The sequence below is a fragment of the Tachypleus tridentatus genome, chromosome 2, assembly GCF_004210375.1.
Source record: "Tachypleus tridentatus isolate NWPU-2018 chromosome 2, ASM421037v1, whole genome shotgun sequence".
In the NCBI taxonomy this organism is placed as follows: domain Eukaryota; kingdom Metazoa; phylum Arthropoda; class Merostomata; order Xiphosura; family Limulidae; genus Tachypleus; species Tachypleus tridentatus.
The window spans coordinates 73,071,781-73,091,782 of NC_134826.1; positions in this window are offsets into that span (position 1 = coordinate 73,071,781).

Sequence of the window (20,002 nt, forward strand, 5' to 3'; positions counted from 1 at the left end):
TTACTAGTTTAAATTTCTGACTCCAACAATAGATCCAACCTTTATAGTTTTTCTCCTCTCCAGTTTTTAGTTTAAATTTGTGACTCCAACAATAGACCCAACATTTATAGTTTTTCTTCTCTCCAGGTTTTTGGATAAATTCGTGACTGTAACAATAGATCCAACCATTAGTTTTTCTTCTCATTAATTTTTTTGTTTAAATTCGTGACTCCAAAAGTAGATCATCCCTTTTTAGTTTTTTTTCTCTCCAGATCTTAGTTTAAATGAGTGGTTCCAAAAATAGATTCAACCTTTATAGTTTTTCTTCTCTCCAGTTTTTGGTTTAATTTATGACTCCAAGAACAGATCCACCCTTTATAGTTTCTCTTCCCTTCAGGTTTTAGTTTAAATTCGTGACTCCAACAATACATCCAAGCTTTATAGTTTTTCTTCTCTCCAAGTTTTGTTTAAATTCGTGACTCCAAAAATAGATCCAACCTTTATAGTTTTTCTTCTCTCCAGGTTTATGTTTAAATTCGTGACTGCAACAATAGAACCAACGTTTATAGTTTTTCTTCTCTCCAATTTTGTTTAAATTCGTGACTCAAACAACAGATCCAACCTTTATAGTTTTTCTTCTCTCTAGTTTTTAATTTAAATTCGTGTCTCCAACAACAGATCCAACCTTTAAAATTTTTTTGTCTCCTGTTTTTAGTTTAAATTCGTGACTACAACAATAGATCCAACCTTCACAGTTTCTCTTCTCTACAGGTTTTAGTTTAAATTCGTGACTCAAACAAGAGATCCAACCTTTATAGTTTTTCTTCTCTCTAGTTTTTAAATTGTGACTCCAACAATAGTTCCAACCTATATAGTTTTTCTTCTATCCAGTTTTTAGTTTAAATTTGTGACTCCAACAATAGATCCAACCTTTATAGTTTTCTTCTCTCTAGGTTTTAGTTTAAATTCGTGACTCCAACAACAGATCCAACCTTTATAGTTTTCTTCTCTCCATGTTTTTGTTTAAATTCATGACTCAACAGTAGTTCCAACCTTTATAGTTTTTCTTCTCTCTAGTGTTTAGTTTAAATTCGTGTCTCTAACAACAGATCCAGCATTTATAGTTTTTCTTGTCTCCAGTTTTTGTTTAAATTTGTGACTCCAACAAGAGATCCAACCTTTATACTTTTTCTTCTCTACATATTTTAGTTGAAATTCGTGACTCAAACAACACATGCAACCTTCATAGTTTTTCTTCTATCCAGATTTTAGTTTAAATTCGTGACTCCAACAATAGATCCAACCTTTATAGTTTTTCTTCTCTCCAGTTTTAGTTTAAATTCGTGACTCCAACAATAGATCCAACCTTTATAGTTTTCTTCTCTCCAGGTTTTGTTTAAATTCGTGACTCCAACAATAGATCCAACCTTTATAGTTTTTCTTCTCTCTAGTTTTTAGTTTAAATTCGTGACTGACTCCAACAAGTTTTTCTTCTCTCTAGAGTTTAAATCCAACCTTTATAGTTTTTCTTCTCTCCAGGTTTTGTTTAAATTCATGACTCCAACAATAGATCCAACCTTTATAGTTTTTCTTCTCTCTAGTTTTTAGTTTAAATTCGTGACTCCAACAACAGATCCAACCTTTATAGTTTTTCTTTTTAGTTTAAATTAGTGGTTCTCCAGTTTTTAGTTTAAATTTGTGACTCCAACAATAGATCCAACCTTTATAGTTTTTCTTCTCTCCAGTTTTTAGTTTAAATTCGTGACTCCAACAATAGATCCAACCTTTATAGTTTTCTTCTCTCTCTCCAGTTTTTAGTTTAAATTCTCTCCAGTGACTCCAACAATAGATCCAACCTTTATAGTTTTCTTCTCTCCAGGTTTTAGTTTAAATTCGTGACTCCAACAGTAGTTCCAACCTTTATAGTTTTTCTTCTCTCTAGTTTTTAGTTTAAATTCGTGACTCCAACAATAGATCCAACCTTTATAGTTTTTCTTCTCTCCAGTTTTTAGTTTAAATTCGTGACTCCAACAATAGATCCAACCTTTATAGTTTTCTTCTCTCCAGTTTTTAGTTTAAATTCGTGACTCCAACAATAGATCCAACCTTTATAGTTTTTCTTCTCTCCAGTTTTTAGTTTAAATTCGTGACTCCAACAATAGATCCAACCTTTATAGTTTTTCTTCTCTCCAGTTTTTAGTTTAAATTCGTGACTCCAACAATAGATCCAACCTTTATAGTTTTTCTTCTCTCCAGTTTTTAGTTTAAATTCGTGACTCCAACAATAGATCCAACCTTTATAGTTTTTCTTCTCTCCAGTTTTTAGTTTAAATTCGTGACTCCAACAATAGATCCAACCTTTATAGTTTTCTTCTCTCCAGTTTTAGTTTAAATTCGTGACTCCAACAATAGATCCAACCTTTATAGTTTTTCTTCTCTCCAGTTTTTGTTTAAATTCATGACTCCAACAATAGATCCAACCTTTATAGTTTTCTTCTCTCTAGTTTTTAGTTTAAATTCGTGACTCCAACAATAGATCCAACCTTTATAGTTTTTCTTCTTTCCAGTTTTTAGTTTAAAATTGTGACTCCCACAAGAGATCCAACCTTTATAGTTTTTCTTCTCTCCAGTTATTGTCTAAATTCGTAACTCCACCAGTAGTCCCAATCGTTATAGTTTTTCTTTTCTTAGTTTTTTAGTTTAAATTCGTGACTCCAACAATACATCCAACCTTTATAGTTTTTCTTCTCTCCAGTTTTTAGTTTAAATTCGTGACTCCAACAATAGATCCAACCTTTATAGTTTTCTTCTCTCCAGGTTTTGTTTAAATTGGTGACTCCAACAGTAGTTCCAATCTTTATAGTATTTCTTGTCTCTAGTTTTTAGTTTAAATTCGTGACTCCAACAAGAGATCCAACCTTTATAGTTTTTCTTCTCTCTCTTATTTTAGGTTAAATTAATGGTTCAAAAAATAGATTGAACCTGTATAGTTTTTCTTCTCTCTAGTTTTTAGTTTAATTCGTGACTCCAACAATAGATTCGTCCCTTTATAGATTTTCTTCTCTCCATTTTTTAGTTTAAAGTCGTGACTCCAATAATAAATCCAATCTTTAGTTTTTCTTCTCTGCAGTTTTTGTTTCAATTCGTGACTCTAACAATACATCCAACCTTTATAGTTTTTCTTCTCTCCAGTTACTAGTTTAAATTTCTGACTCCAACAATAGATCCAACCTTTATAGTTTTTCTCTCTCCAGTTTTTAGTTTAAATTTGTGAGTCCAACAATAGACCCAACATTTATAGTTTTTCTTCTCTCTAGGTTTTTGGATAAATTCGTGACTGTAACAATAGATCCAACCATTAGTTTTTCTTCTCATTAATTTTTTTGTTTAAATTCGTGACTCCAAAAGTAGATCATCCCTTTTTAGTTTTTCTTCTCTCCAGATCTTAGTTTAAATGAGTGGTTCCAAAAATAGATTCAACCTTTATAGTTTTTCTTCTCTCCAGTTTTTGGTTTAATTTATGACTCCAAGAGCAGATCCACCCTTTATAGTTTCTCTTCCCTTCAGGTTTTAGTTTAAATTCGTGACTCCAACAATACATCCAAGCTTTATAGTTTTTCTTCTCTCCAAGTTCTGTTTAAATTCGTGACTCCAAAAATAGATCCAACCTTTATAGTTTTTCTTCTCTCCAGGTATATGTTTAAATTCGTGACTGCAACAATAGAACCAACGTTTATAGTTTTTCTTCTCTCCAATTTTGTTTAAATTCGTGACTCAAATAACAGATCCAACCTTTATAGTTTTTCTTCTCTCTAGTTTTTAAATTTGTGACTCCAACAATAGTTCCAACCTATATAGTTTTTCTTCTATCCAGTTTTTAGTATAAATTTGTGACTCCAACAATAGATCCAACCTTTATAGTTTTCTTTTCTCTAGGTTTTAGTTTAAATTCGTGACTCCAACAACAGATCCAACCTTTATAGTTTTCCTTCTCTTTATGTTTTTGTTTAAATTCATAACTCCAACAGTAGTTCCAATCTTCATAGTATTTCTTGTCTCTAGTTTTCAGTTTAAATTCGTGTCTCCAACAACAGGTCCAACCTTTATAGTTTTTTTTCTTTCCAGTTTTTAGTTTAAAATTGTGATTCCAACAATAGATCCAACTTTTATAGTTTTTACTTCTCTCCAGTTCTTAGTTTAAATTCGTGACTCCAACAATAGATCCAACCTTTATAGTTTTTCTTCTCTCTAGGTTTTAGTTTAAATTCATGACTCCAACAAGAGATCCAACCTTTATAGTTTTTCTTCTCTCCAAATTTTTGTTGAAATTCATAACTCCAACCGTAGTTCCAATCTACATAGTATTTCTTATCTCTAGTTTTCCGTTTAAATTCATGTCTCCAACAACAGGTCCAACCTTTATAGTTTTTCTTCTTTCCAGTTTTTAGTTTAAAATTGTGACTCCAACAAGAGATCCAACCTTCATAGTTTTTCTACTCTCCAGTTCTTAGTTTAAATTCGTGACTCTAACAATAGATCCAACCTTTATGGTTTTTCTTCTGTCTAGGATTTAGTTTAAATTCATGACTCCAACAAGAGATCCAACCTTTATAGTTTTTCTTCTCTCCAAATTTTTGTTGAAATTCATAACTCCAACAGTAGTTCCAATCTTCATAGTATTTCTTGTCTCTAGTTTTGAGTTTAAATTCGTGTCTCCAACAACAGGTCCAACCTTTAGTTTTTCTTCTTTCCAGTTTTTAGTTTAAAATTGTGATTCCAACAATAGATCCAACTTTTATAGTTTTTCTTCTCTCCAGTTCTTAGTTTAAATTCGTGACTCCAACAATAGATCCAACCTTTATAGTTTTCTTCTCTCCAGGTTTTGTCTAAATTCGTGACTCCAACAATAGTTCAAATCTTTATAGTTTTTCTTCTCTCCACTTTTTTGTTTAAATTCGTGACTCCAACAATAGATCCAACCTTTATAGTTTTTCTTCTGTCTAGGTTTTAGTTTAAATTCATGACTCCAACAAGAGATCCAACCTTTATAGTTTTTCTTCTCTCCAGGTTTTTGTTGAAATTCATAACTCCAAGAGTAGTTCCAATCTTTATAGTATTTCTTGTCTCTAGTTTTTAGTTTAAATTCGTGTCTCCAACAACAGATCCAACCTTTATAGTTTTTCTTCTCTCCAGTTTTCTGTTTAAATTTGTTACTCCAACAATAGATGGAATCTTTATAGTTTTTCTTCTTTCCAGTTTTTAGTTTAAAGTTGTGGCTCCAACAATAGATCCAACTTTTATAGTTTTTCTTCTCTCCAGTTTTTAGTTTAAATTCGTGACTCCAAAAATAGATCCAACCTTTATAGTTTTACTTCTCTCCAGGTTTTGTCTAAATTCGTGACTCCAACAGTAGTTAAAATAGTCATAGTTTTTCTTTTCATTAGTATTTTGTTTAAATTCGTGACTCCAACAATACATCCAACCTTTATAGTTTTTCTTCTCTCCAGTTTTTAGTTTAAATTTGTGACTCCAACAATAGACCCAACCTTTATAGTTTTCTTCTCTCCAGGTTTTGTTTAAATTGGTGACTCCAAATATAGATCCCATCTTTACAGTTTTTCTTCTCTCCAGTTTTTAGTTTAAATTCGTGACTCCAACAATAGATATAATCTTTAATTTTACTCTCCAATTTTTAGTTTAAATTCGTGACTCCAACAATAGATCCAACCTTTATAGTTTTCTTCTTCTCTCCAGTTTTAGTTTAAATTTGTGACTCCAACAATAGATCCAACCTTTATAGTTTTCTCTCTCTAGTTTTGTTTAAATTCGTGACTCCAAAATAGATCCAACCTTTATAGTTTTTCTTCTCTCCAGTTTTTAGTTTAAATTCGTGACTCCAACAATAGATCCAACCTTTATAGTTTTCTTCTCTCCAGTTTTTAGTTTAAATTCGTGACTCCAACAATAGATCCAACCTTTATAGTTTTTCTTCTCTCCAGTTTTAGTTTAAATTCGTGACTCCAACAATAGATCCAACCTTTATAGTTTTCTTCTCTCCAGGTTTTGTTTAAATTCGTGACTCCAAAAGTAGATTCAACCTATATAGTTTTTCTTCTCGTTAGTTTTTTGTTTAAATTCGTGACTCCAACAATAGATCCAACCTTTATAGTTTTTCTTCTCTCCAGTTTTTAGTTTAAATTTGTGACTCCAACAATAGATCCAACCTTTATAGTTTTTCTTCTCTCCAGTTTTTAGTTTAAATTTGTGACTCCAACAATAGACCCAACCTTTATAGTTTTCTTCTCTCCAGGTTTTGTTTAAATTGGTGACTCCAAATATAGATCCAATCTTTACAGTTTTTCTTCTCTCCCGTTTTTAGTTTAAATTCGTGACTCCAACAATAGATCCAATCTTTAATTTTACTCTCCAATTTTTAGTTTAAATTCGTGACTCCAACAATACATCCAACCTTTATAGTTTTTCTTCTCTCCAGTTTTTAGTTTAAATTTGTGACTCCAACAATAGATCCAACCTTTATAGTTTTTCTTCTCTCCAGTTTTTAGTTTAAATTTGTGACTCCAACAATAGATCCAACCTTTATAGTTTTCTTCTCTCTAGGTTTTGTTTAAATTGGTGACTCCAAATATAGATCCAATCTTTACAGTTTTTCTTCTCTCCCGTTTTTAGTTTAAATTCGTGACTCCAACAATAGATCCAATCTTTATTTTTTCTCTCCAATTTTTAGTTTAAATTCGTGACTCCAACAATACATCCAACCTTTATAGTTTTTCTTTTCTCCAGTTGTTAGTTTAAATTCGTGACTCCAAAAATAGATCCAACCTTTATAGTTTTCTTCTCTCCAGGTTTTGTCTAAATTCGTGACTCCAACAGTAGTTAAAATATTTGTAGTTTTTCTTTTAATTAGCATTTAGTTTAAATTTGTGACTCCAACAATAGACCTAACCTTTATATAGTTTTTCTTCTCTCCTGGTCTTTTTTTAAATTTGTGACTCCAACAACAGATCCAACGTTTAGTTTTTCTTCTCATTAGTTTTTTGTTTAAATTCATGACTCCAAAATTAGATCCAACCTTTATAGTTTTTCTTCTCTCCAGATTTTAGTTTAAATTAGTGGTTCCAAAAATAGATCCAACCTTTATAGTTTTTCTTCTCTTCATTTTTTAGTTTAAATTCGTGACTCCAACAACAGATCCAACCTTTATAGTTTTTCTTCTCTCCAGTTTTTCTTTAAATTCGTGACTCCAACAATAGATCCAACCTTTATAGTTTTTCTTAACACCAGTTTTTGTTTAAATTCGTGACTTCAGTAGCAGATCGCACTCCTGTTTTCCGCTGTACTATTCTTCCTAAACAATCGTGAATTTATTTATACTGTGTTGACGCAGTTCTTTTGTTTTTGTGTTGTTTTTCCTTGATTGAAGGAGAAAAGTTTCATTCACGTGACATACTGGGTGAAAATTTCAAATTCAGAAAGTTAGATGGTTGCTTTATAATAAAATTTCCGGTCGTTAGACCATCTGGCTTTGAAGAATTTTCAATTTTTCGTGACATTTTCTAAGATAATTTTTTTTTCACGTGAAACTGCTACATGAGGGCTATCTATATATATCTAACCCTAATTTGGAACTTATCTAACGTCGGGAAAGTAAATATTTGGCCAACAGCATCCACCACTAATTCTCATGCTACTCTCTTCTGATCGAATAGTGGGATTTGATAGTCACCTTTAAATAGCACACCCACGCGTAAAGTGTGAAGCGAGGTACTGAGGATTTATTTGTTTTTTATTTCGTGCAAAACTAATTGAGGGCTATCTGCGCTATCAGTCTCTAATTCAGTAATAATAAGCAGGAGTGAGGGCAGCTAGTCAACACCACTCTTGGGGTAGTTTTTTACCAAGGAATAGTGGGATTGACGATTAGATAATAATGGACTCACGACTGAAAAGGCGAGCATGTTTGATGGGATAAGGATTCGAATCCGAGACCCTCAGATTGTCGAGTGCTCTAACCATCTGGCCATGTTGGGGATCTTTTAATAATACACTGGATTATCATGATAAACCTTCAAAGACGTATTACTTCTTTTTTCTTTCTTTTTGTTTGGTCCAGAGCAGACGCAAAAATTTACATTATTTTACACTGATCTATAAACTGTTTCAAGACTAGCCAATCTTTTTCTACTATTCAAGCTGTTCGAAGTACACAGATGGTGCGCATAAGAACATATTATAGCAAACAAAGCAGCTTAGGACTGATTTGAGACTTTAAAAGGTTAACAAAAAATGTTGTCAAAGGAACCATCCCGAATTTAAAATAGTTTTCTTGGGACGAACTTCCAACTAGTTTAAAATTGCATGAGAATTGTATTTTTTAATTTAATGAAAGTTAATAGTGAAAATAGTTTAGTAGTTTGTTTTAGAGCCAAAACACGTTGTGCTATTTGTTGTGTCCACCTCTGTGAGTCGAACACCTGATTTTGGCATTGTAAATTTACCGCTGTTCCACTGGAGAGGTGAAAGTGAAAACAAAAGAGGGTGTTACATTAATGCGACTGTGTCAGTGAGAAAAGTGTTACTGGCGAATTGTCGCTTGACTTTGTTACTTTGACGTGAATTTGGAAGAAATTTCTTAAAATATTCACTTGTTTGTTTTGAATTTTTGCGCAAAGCTACATGACAGCTATCTGCGCTAGCCGTCTATAACTTAGCAGTATAAAACCAGAGAGAAGGCAGCTAGTCATCAGCCCCCACCGCCAACTCTTGGACTACTCTTTTTATCATGGGATTGACAGTCACATTATAACCCCCACAGCCGAAAGGGCAAGCATATTTGGTGTGACGGGGATTCGAACTCGCGATCCTCACTTAGATTATTAATCGATCGCGCCCTAACCACCAAATTCTTTTGGCTACGGCATTATTTATCAACCACTACTTTGTGTAGAACCAACCAAATAAAAATTAATCAATATCTTAGGAAGTAATTACTAACGAGATTACCGAGTGGCTCTTCAGTCAACCATGGTGCTTGACACTACTCAAGATCAAGGTCAGAGGCCACAAGATTCAAACATAGAGGGCGAGCACTTGCTGCCTACTTCTAACTGAATAGCGCGGAATTAACCGTTACAGTTATAACTCTCCCACAGCTCAAGGTGAGGACCATGTTCAGAAACACATTGCAACTCGAGCCTAAGGCCTTCCGATAAGCACTCTTATTGACGGATTTTTATCACCATTAAACGAGCTTTGGAAACTAAAGGCTTCCATTAAAGGTAAAGCTAAAATAAGATATTGACAATCGTGTGGACTAGAGGAATTAGTCTAGATAGGCACAGCACATAAGCCAATTATGTAGCTTTGCTCAAAAGAAAGAAAGAAACAAATGAATAAAAGCAACGGTGAACTTAATCGTTTTCCTAAAACAGATTCCATCTTTTCTTTGCTTCTATGTTACTCAATATTTTGTGTACTTGTTGAAATGTTAAAAACCACCTTTGGTGGGCAGAGTACACATAACTTATTGTGCAGCTTTGCGCTTAACTACAAGCAAACAAACAAACAAAAATTTAAAAAACTCAAATCAGTTCTTATTTTTAAGACATCAATGACATGCTACAATACGCCAATACAGCGAGGTTTGTAAGGGTTTTTATGCTGATCTAAAATCGGACTATACATTCAGAATAGAGAATACAATAACACAATGCTTATTATTTATTATCTTTGGCGGTAGACCCTTATTAGCTAATCATGTGATTCACTCAGAGGCAAACAAAATATTTCCACCTGTATTCTGATTGGTTAGAGAAGAATGCATTTAAAAATGAGTATCTTGAAGTTACTAATAAATAGATAGATATGATAGGCATGCAATTACACTAAGGATTAATAGAGTTCTTTCTTCATAAATTATTTACAAATGAAAACAACAATATAAGGTTCGTATCTCCGCAAAGAGACGAAGTATGTCAATTGAAACGATTTATTGTAAACATATAACTTATCTAAATTTCAGCTATAATTACATTCTTCTTTAGGGCTAGGTGCATATATTATTTACGTGTACAGAATGCAATTATTACAATCTTAAAATAGGAATATGCGATTTTTTTGAGGGGGGTTTCATAAAGATATCGGAAAACCAAATGGGATTGGCAGCAATATCACACGCAATCTGCTCCTTATGTGAACAGGAAAAAACACACTACACACTTATCCCAAGTTCGTGCTAGAACTGATTACATATTGTGACATTTGATTTGTTTCCACTTGTGTCGGCAAAGTTGCTGAAGGTACGAACAGCAGACTCAGACCATACTAACTGGTCGTACACTCATAATGAAGGGTTTTGCCAGGCTTTTAGTGTTCATTGTTTATTAATGCTTTTGATCTCACGAAAGGTGAGTTCTCACAAGCACTTCACTTTGAAGTTAAGCCCACTATATCCTACGGGTTTTTTTTTTACAATCACTTTACTTCAACGCTAAGCCTATATATTACACTATTTTTTTGTTCATTGAACGACAGCCATCTTCGTTTGCGATGGATAATAATATACTTCACTGTAAAAGTTATACAATCATTTTCACGTGTCAAGCGCTGTTAAAAAATAAAAATAAATATACTGTAAATACATATGTACATTACCTTCACAGATGACATCATGTATCAAAAAATTTCGTGCTAAGCTCGTACACGTATTTATCATTCTGTTGTCCGTCTAAAGTTTATTATTTCAAGACAGCAATGATCAAAATACACACGAAATAGCTATATGTAATTATATGGATTTCATACCTATGAGAATGTTCCAATGTTACATTTTGTTAATTTGTTCTTTTCGGTGTAGTTATTGATTTCAAGCTTTTATGGTTTGTGAGATAATAATTCATATTAATTAACGTCTGGATATCTGACTGGAACTTGTCATAACCTAGGACACGATGCTACCTTTATTTCTATCTAAATTCACAATACCTCAGTAGAAATTGTCTTTACTTGGTTAGAAGTTCAATATGAACAGGATGTATCCAGCTACAAACGAGGCTTAATCTTGCCCTTAGATCAGGGTTAGTGTGGATGGTGACACGTGTATGCGCTGGGTGTGGCCGATAGATTAGTGTGTTCAAATATTAATCTTTGCATCTCGTTGATGTAAAAACATTCTCCGAAATTTGAGGCTGCGTATGGATGCTCAAAAGTTAGTGGTGAATGCTGTTAAAAATATTGCTCCCCCTCCGAGCTATGTTTTTCAGCTGTGCAAAAAAATTATTTCCAAATGTAACCTTTTACAGATTCATAATTTTATTTAAAAATCCACATTCGACAACTTTTAATTTAAGAGCCATAAATAAAACAAGCTTTTATAGGGATCGTTCAATTTGAAAAAAAGAGTATAAATAATATTATTAATATTTCGGTGAGGGGAGATAAGTTAGCAAAAATAACAGACAAAAGTTATTAACTATGAAATCTCCCGAATCAGCGAACATGACTAGGCACTTTTGTCGATGTTGGTTCTTTCAACAGTAAGCCCCACTAAAAACGTGACGTTTGGAAATATGATAAAAACTTCCTGTTTCTTGAATTGCGTATATCAATCTTTAACGTCAACAAAACTCTTTATCTTCCAAAGTCTCGAGCGCGTATGTTTGTCTTGATATTAAATCGTTATTTTTGAATTAACCAAAAGTCAAGATTTTTGTGCCATGTTTGTTTGTTTGTTCAACTGAACGACTCCTTATGCACACATAGAACAGGCAGACCAGAGGGAAGACACCCAGTCGGTTTGAAGTGGATACCGAATAGCGGGATTTACTTTTACACTTATAGCGAGCTCACGAGTTTTTTTTATTTGTTTTTTTTGTGCAGCTAGAATCTTAAATCGAAATATTGTCATTACAAAGCTAATTTATAAAATCAATTTTTATGGAATAAGTTCGTTTGTACACACAATGGGCTACTTGTGACTAAATTTCGAATTTTAATGTTATAAACCTTGAAGTTTAACCTATGGGAGGCAAAGAAATAAGTACTGATGAAAATAAAGCACACACAAAAATAAAGAAGAGAAGAGAAAGATGAAACATGTTCATTAAACCGTTCTTTGTTGGCAGTATCTTTGTGAAATGTAAACTATTTTATCAATTTTATTAAAGCGTCTCGTCAAAATGGATCAAATCGAACTTTTGTCTTTACAGTTACGAAATCACTGTAAAATAAGATTGAAATTACTGTAAAATAAGACTGAAATTACTGTAAAAGATTTCCATTTATTGCAGATAAATCACTTGTTTTCCTCCTCCCTGTAAAACGTTTTGAACACAGTAATCAACTTAAACCTGGTCTCTCAAAGATTAACTGAAACAAGTAGAAATGTAGGTGGAAAATATATATATATATATTAAGTTTTAATGTTTCATGTCTTGTGTATTAGTTTATTTTATTCAGAAGCATTTAGTTTATTTATTATTGAAAAACTAAGTATCTATTTTTAACCCTGACCTTTACAGTTTCTGTTGCATCATAGAGTAATTTTGTTCAATCTGTATTTCCCAGCGTGATATATAACCTGCAATGTATAAAGTGTTGGGATAAAAATAGGGAAGACATTTCGGTTTAAAGATGTTTGGACTGCTTGTTCTTCAATGGTTCGCAGTAAAATAAAATAAGAAATACTTGTGTTAAGAACCTGTTAGTATACAGTTGTTTTGAATTAAGCTACACAATGGGTATCTGTGCTGCCCACCACGGGTATCGAAACTCGGATTATAGCGTTGTAAGTCCGCAGACATACCCCTGAGCCACTGGGGGCATTAGTATACAGAGAGTACTTCACAGAAAATTATATAAATAAATATATACATGTATGTATTTGGAAATATGAGATAGATTACAAACTATGCTCTATTAAACAGCATTCGTTTTGTGCATAAACACGAACTACATAAAACAAAGAAAAAATTCTTGTAAACTACTGAAAACTCTCACTTTGTTGCATGTTGTTATGGCTACGGTGTATGTTTGACAGCAAGTATTATATGTTGTCATGGATACGAATTTCATTTGAGGGTAAAAATCTCAAAATGAAGAATTTGTTGACAAAATTCTCCGGGATTTCAGAATGTGGGGCCCTAACAATCTTGAAATCGAATTGCTCTAAGTTACTTATGTATGATGCGTTGTTTTCGCAAATATTTTTCTCTTTTCTGACATTTATTTGTTACTCTCGATAGGTCCATTCAAATATTTCTTGGTTTGTTCTGAATTCCGAGCAAACCTACACGACGGTAGGTGATGTGTGCTAGTTGTTCTTAACTTAACAGTGAAAGACGTGGGGAAAGGCAGCTACACCCCTGTGCAAATTAACTGAACAATATTTTCAGCATGGCGGCCGGTGTAGGCTCGCTGGACCCGCTGATTTCCTTTAATAGTCTTTTTTTCACACAGACGGGGTCATTAGCTGTGTTTTGCAGTATGGTCGATCTATTTTTGGGATATATGACGAAATTTTGAGGAATATTACGTTATTCGAAATTGCGTTAGACTTTTCTCAAAAATGAGGCAATTTGTTTTACTGCTAATCAGTCGTCTTTCAGCCGTCATACACAATGGACGTGACTCCTAGAAAGCGTACAAAGATTGTGACACTGCACGAGCACACCGGCATGACTTACAGAGAAATCGCGAACGTTGTTGGTGTTAGCCTATCGACCGTCAGCCGTGTGATCAAGGCTGTGATCTATTATCCGGTAATAGATACCGGATCTATCAGTCCGAAACGTAAAGGAAGTTGTGGCCGAAAAAGGAAAACAACGTCAAGAGACGATGCGTACGTGGTTAGGAAGAGTGTGAAAGATCCACGAAAGACAAGTGACGCCATAAAAAGAGATTTGAAGAAATAAAAGTCAGTTCTTCAACGATTCGTCGTAGGCTTCTTGATGTCGGTCGAAGGGCAAGGAGACCAGTCAAAAAACAACTTCTTACCAACTCAATGAAGAACAAACGGTATCAATGGGGTCTGAAATACAAGAACTGGATGCAAGAACAATGGAGGACGGTGTTATTCAGTGACGAGACTCATTTCTTCGTACAGGGTCAAAGAAGTCTACATGTTCGCAGATCTCCTGGTGAGAAACTTCGAGAATCTCACATCAATCAGTTCGTAAAACATCCCTTGAAGAAGATGTTTTGGGGCTGTTTCAGCTACTATGGCGTCGGAGGCTTACATATCATAGAAGGTATGATGCGAGGACCACAGTACATCGAAGTTTTGCAGAGAAGAGTCGTTCCAGAATTGAAAAAGAGATTTCCAGACGGATCTGGCATTTTTCAGCAAGATCTGGCTCTGTGCCACACATTGAAACTTGTGAAGAATTTTATGACTACAACGCGAATAAAGGTGCTGGACTGGCCTGGAAACTTTCCAGACTTAAATCCTATTGAAAATCTTTGGGCAATTTGTAAAGAAAGACTTCGGGGAAAAGACTGTACTACGAAAGATTAGCTAATTGAAGCCATAATTGAGATGTGGTACCGCGATCCAAACATTAGTAAAGATTACAGTCAACTCGTGAACTCGATGCCAAAGCGGATTAATGATCTTCTGAAAAATAAAGGCGGTCATATCATGTATTAATCTGTGAGTAATTTTTGTTTGTTTGTTTTTTTAATTTCGCACAAAGCTACTCGAGGGCTGTCTGTGCTAACCGTCCCTATTTTAGCAGAGGGAAGGCAGCTAGTCATCACCAGCCACCGCCAACTCTTGGGCTATTCTTTTACCAACGAATAATGGGAGTAACTGTCACATTATAACGCCCCCACGGCTGAAAGGGGAAGCATGTTTGGCGCGACGGGGATGCAAACCCGCGACCCTCAGATTACGAGTCGCACGCCTGAACACGCTTGGCCATGCCGGGCCCAGTAATGTTTGGATTCTCAGAAATAAAACGCAAAAAATTGAAAAAATCGTAATTTTCCGTCTTGTTTCAATTAATTTGCACAAGGGTGTAGTCATCAACACCCGCCCCCAACACTTCAGGTACTCTCTTACTAATGCATAGTGGGTTTAATGATCATATTATAACGCCCCCACTGCTGAAAGGGCTAGCATGTTTGCTAGGATGGGGATTTGAACCCCCGACTCTCAGATTACACGTTAAGTGTCCCTAAACACCTGGTCAAATATTTTGTTATTAAGTATATCAAACATAAGCTCTTATAAAATCCTCATCATTCTATCTCTGGAATAGTTCATGTCAATCGTCAGGTGGCACTGTACTACGGAAAACAATCTGTTTATGATTTGTAATAAAACAAAAAAGCCAATATTTATATCTACACAACTGTTAAGTATTTTTATAGTGGTGAAGATATGTTTCATACCTTTTATTATTATATATTATATTAGTTAAATTACAAAGTGACGTATTCCTATCGTGGTTAATTTTATTACCAGTCAAATGCAATTTTAAATGAAATATTATAGATAACAATTTTCCCTACAGATGGCATTTCCAGCAAACTTTGATTAGAGTTAATCACAATGCTACACAATGAGCCATCTGTGCTCTGCCCAATACGGGTATCGAAACCCGGTTTCTAGAGGTATAAGTCCGCAGACATAGCCCTGTGCCACTGCGGGTGACAGAAAACTTTGTAACGTGTTGGTGAGAACTTTCGTTTTAACTAAAATAAGAGCTGGACAGTTCGGTATGCTTTCGATAATATCCACGTATAACTGAACACACAAGTTTTCTTTATCAACAGATTTCAAAAATAAAAATCTCTGATAATATTTAAGAAACGTTTACACCAACTGTGGCACAAACATTCTCCTTAAACCTGTAAACTCACTGTCGGTTTGAAGAATGTTTTAATGTGTACTGTTGGAAGGTTATCTTTGCCACATTCGAAATGTTAGTAATTCTGAGTACATGTCATGATGTAGGCTGAAAGTCAACACTTTATTTATTGATTGCACTTATTAAGTATGTGTAATTTTTATTCTAATCTAAACGTGTTTTCGTTTGTTTGTTTTTTACTCTAAGAAACGTTAATATTCCACGCTCAGAGGAGTTATTAGAACTTTCCACACTTTAAAGCGTGTCCACCCGTTTCCATACTCGGAAGGGTGTTAGTCTGTTTCCACACTCTGATTAGTGTAAGTCTGTTTCCACACTCTGATTAGTGTAAGTCTGTTTATACACTCAGAAGAGTGTTAATTTGTTTCTACACTCAGATTAGTGTTAATTTGTTTTCACAATGATAAGGGTCATTGACCCATTCCCAATGGCATCTGGTATTTGATGTAAGGATGTTGCAAGTTCTGGTTTCATAACCACATTCTGCGGTTTACTTCCGTAATGTATAACATCAGAGTGTACGGGTTATAGATGTCTGTGGTTAAAAACAGAAAAGCAAGTAAAGCGTGCTTGACTGTTAGAGAAATATCAAAGGTTGGAGTATATATATATATATACACACATTATTCACAGAATAAGCTCTATAATATAAATAAGCAAGAGATTTTATGCAGAAAGAAACTGATTTTCCAAGTTAAGTTTAGTTCCACGTTTTTTGATTGGACGTAGCTATGTGGAAAGCACGCTGAGCTGCGAATTGAAAGGTCCAAGGTTCGAGCTAAACATGCTTTACACTTTCATATGTGAGACTGTTATAACTGTGAAAGTCGATCCTGCTTTTTGATTAAGAATATCCGTGTTGGAAAAGGGTGCTGTTGACTGTCTGCCCTCCCTCTAGTCCGCTGTTCTGCTTTAGGAACGACTATGCCTAACCTTTAAATGGCTCTGGCCTGGTCGTGTAGCTCAAGACTTAAAGCATCGTTTCGGTTGTTAGTGCTAATAAATTCAACATTTTTAATACTTTCCACCACAGAACTCAAAAATTGAAGTAGCCCCTTTTTTAAAACGTTTAAATTTTACCTTTTTTCATTTCAAAGAAAGGTACGGATTTCTAACACGTCAAAAACAAACAAGGAAAAAGCACAAGAATAACAAAACAAACGTCTGTTCCCTTTTCATGAAATTTCGTTTACGCTACTTTTCAAGCAACGTATCAGAACCTTCAGTAAAATTATAACAACTATTTTATGTACTTCGTAACTCAAAATTTGAAAATAATACTAAAACGATACGATCATGTTCGGTAAGTTAAGGACTGCACAAACTTTTGTGCACGTTGTCACCATAGTTCCAGATGCTGTGTTGGTGACGATTGTTGTTTTTTTTATGAGTGAGCCAGTTTCGGGGTTTTATTATTCTGAAAAAGAACGGGAAAAAAATACTTTTTGACATTTACAATAAAGCTTAAATCCACAAAACAAAATTAAATTTATATCAATACTAGTTTCGACATTTCACACGTCCTCTTCAGTAGAACGTTGGTATTCTTCCATTATCGTGGTTTTAAACTTTATTGTAAGTTAATTTATTTGGTATTGTGTATTTACTTATTGTTATATGACGCACTCAACATCGTAGTAATGCAACTTCTTCAAAATATTCACATGACGATATTGCACTTGAGCTAATAACGATAATAAAAACTGGACGAAAGTTTCTGTCTAACGTATCTCTGCTGCAGACTTTATGACAAAAATACAAGGAATGAAATTTAAGAATATTTCTGGGCGTGTTTTTTGTCGGTACGGGAACACTTTCGGGAATTACCTTCCTCATTCAGGAAATGTCCCCCCAAACTGTTACCCATATATGGTCACCGCATGGCCTGGCATGGCCAAGCGCGTTAGGCGTGCGACTCGTAATCCGAGGGTCGCGGGTTCGCGCCAAACATGCTCGCTATCTCAGCCGTGGGGGCGTTATAATGTTACGGTCAATCCCACTATTCGTTGGTAAAAGATTAGCCCAAGAGTTGGCGGTGGGTGGTGATGACTAGCTGCCTTCCCTCTAGTCTTTCACTGCTAAATTAGGGACGGTTCGGTGCAGTGGGCTAACAACCTACTCACTTAAATACTTGTTGAAGAATCCGCAAACGATTGCGGCCCTATGTTCCTAGACGGAATCTAATGGTGATAACTAACTAAACTAATATGGTCACCGTATAATTATACCCACAGACAAAAGTATACAAATATTCGGATGTTGCGCAAATTCTCGCGTATCTTTTCGATACCTAAATTAATTATTTTAAAAGCGATGGTGGTTAATAATAAAAGTCATATCTCAGTTACACGATAGCGAGTGGATATGTCAGTTTTCACAAAGTTTCAAATGCATCCAATAGTTTCTTCCTACGCAGAATCTTTTCAAACCATCAAAAAATACCAAACGAATCAAAAGCTTTCCTTAGGTCAACATATTCATAATAGAGCTTATATCGCATCTGATGCACATGTCTCTTTGAACTATTGAAAGAACTGATATTAGCTACGGTCGTAAATAGTTTTCCTAATACCAGCCTGGCACGTTTTCAGAAGCTCCGTTTCAGGGAATTTTACCGGTTTCATTGTAGCTAGGGCCTTTCAAGTGATTAAGGGACCGTTTCCCAGTTCTTTAGGTTGTATTACTCGAGTCATCGGTCAGTGTAAAACATGTCACAATAATGGAAGCGTTATGAAAAACGCACAAGTAACTTCGAGAATGAAACCCAACTATATAAGCTGTGTCATATATGTCACTAACGTTTTTTTCTTCAACCGAACCGTTTTTCTCTCTTTTTTTTGTCCGAAGAATAACTTTTCAATTATTAAACAAACAGGTAAGTAGTTATATTTCGTAAAAAAAAAAAAAAAGGTTTTTTTTTGGATTATGTACTCAGTGGTAGTTGCAGAGACGAAATCCCGAATTGTAGCGTTACAAGTCTCAAGTTTACCGCTGAGCCATAAAGAATGAAAATAACTAAAGGGAAAGTTAATAACTTGTAGGTTTGATAAGTTTAATTCATTGTTAGTCTAAAGTTTTACTGAAAAAAAATACTTTTACAGTTCTCAGCTTTACTTTAAAAGTAAAACCGCAAAATAACAAAAAACAACACTTTTTTGACCTGTGAATATACAAACATGATTTAAATATGCACAGTTGAGACAATTAAATATCTCAGACGTAACAGAAAAAAAAAAAACCCACAGGAAACTACTTCTGCTTGCTAAGTTTGGATTTTAATTTATATCATTACAAATCCATAGCCACCCTAGTAGTTCGAAACATTTAAAATGTCATTAAATTTTAGAAATTTATGTAACTGGAATGTTTGCCGGAGCTAGAAGTACAACAAATTTGGGAAGAAAATACGAATAAAGTCAAAATATTATTTTAAGTTATATTTTCAACGTTACACTTTATTTCTTTATTTAGACGGAGCTCCTAATCGTGAATTACACGATAGGTCTACACGTAAGGGTCTTGCCTACTGGGTACACTGGGCAGTTGCCTAGGGCGCCAATATATAAAAATGGCCCCTAACTATGCCTTTTTAATCTTCTTCTGAGTTTGCTTATCATTTTGGACCCAATTTACTGAATTCTGCCGGGGCCTTAAGAAATACTAAGATCGCTCCTTGGTCTGCACAAGTCATAAAATTAGTCCTAGTATCTGCAAATTTCCAGTACTTGGAAGAAGCGAAGCGAGAGTTCGGTATAAAATATAAGAATCAAGGAATATCGAGGACTTGAATAATTGTCTCAGCTAGAAATTTACAATACGTTACAAGTTAGGGTAAAATTAGCAAAACTACTAGAAGTCTTGTAGAAGGCCAGAATAAAACATATGGTGAACCATTTCATTGAAAGAAAAAGAAGGAAAATAATGATAAAAAATATCAATCCATAAGAGTATTTCTACATAAAAGGAATTATGAACGTAGATTAATATAAATAATGTTACGCGCACTCACACACACTAAACCTTTCATTGTTATCTTAAAGGTGAATTTTACAGAAAAAAAGAAAACTTTGCAGTCAAAAGAACTACTCATACTGATTAATTTTGCAGGTTCACATTTTTTATAAAAAATATGTGCT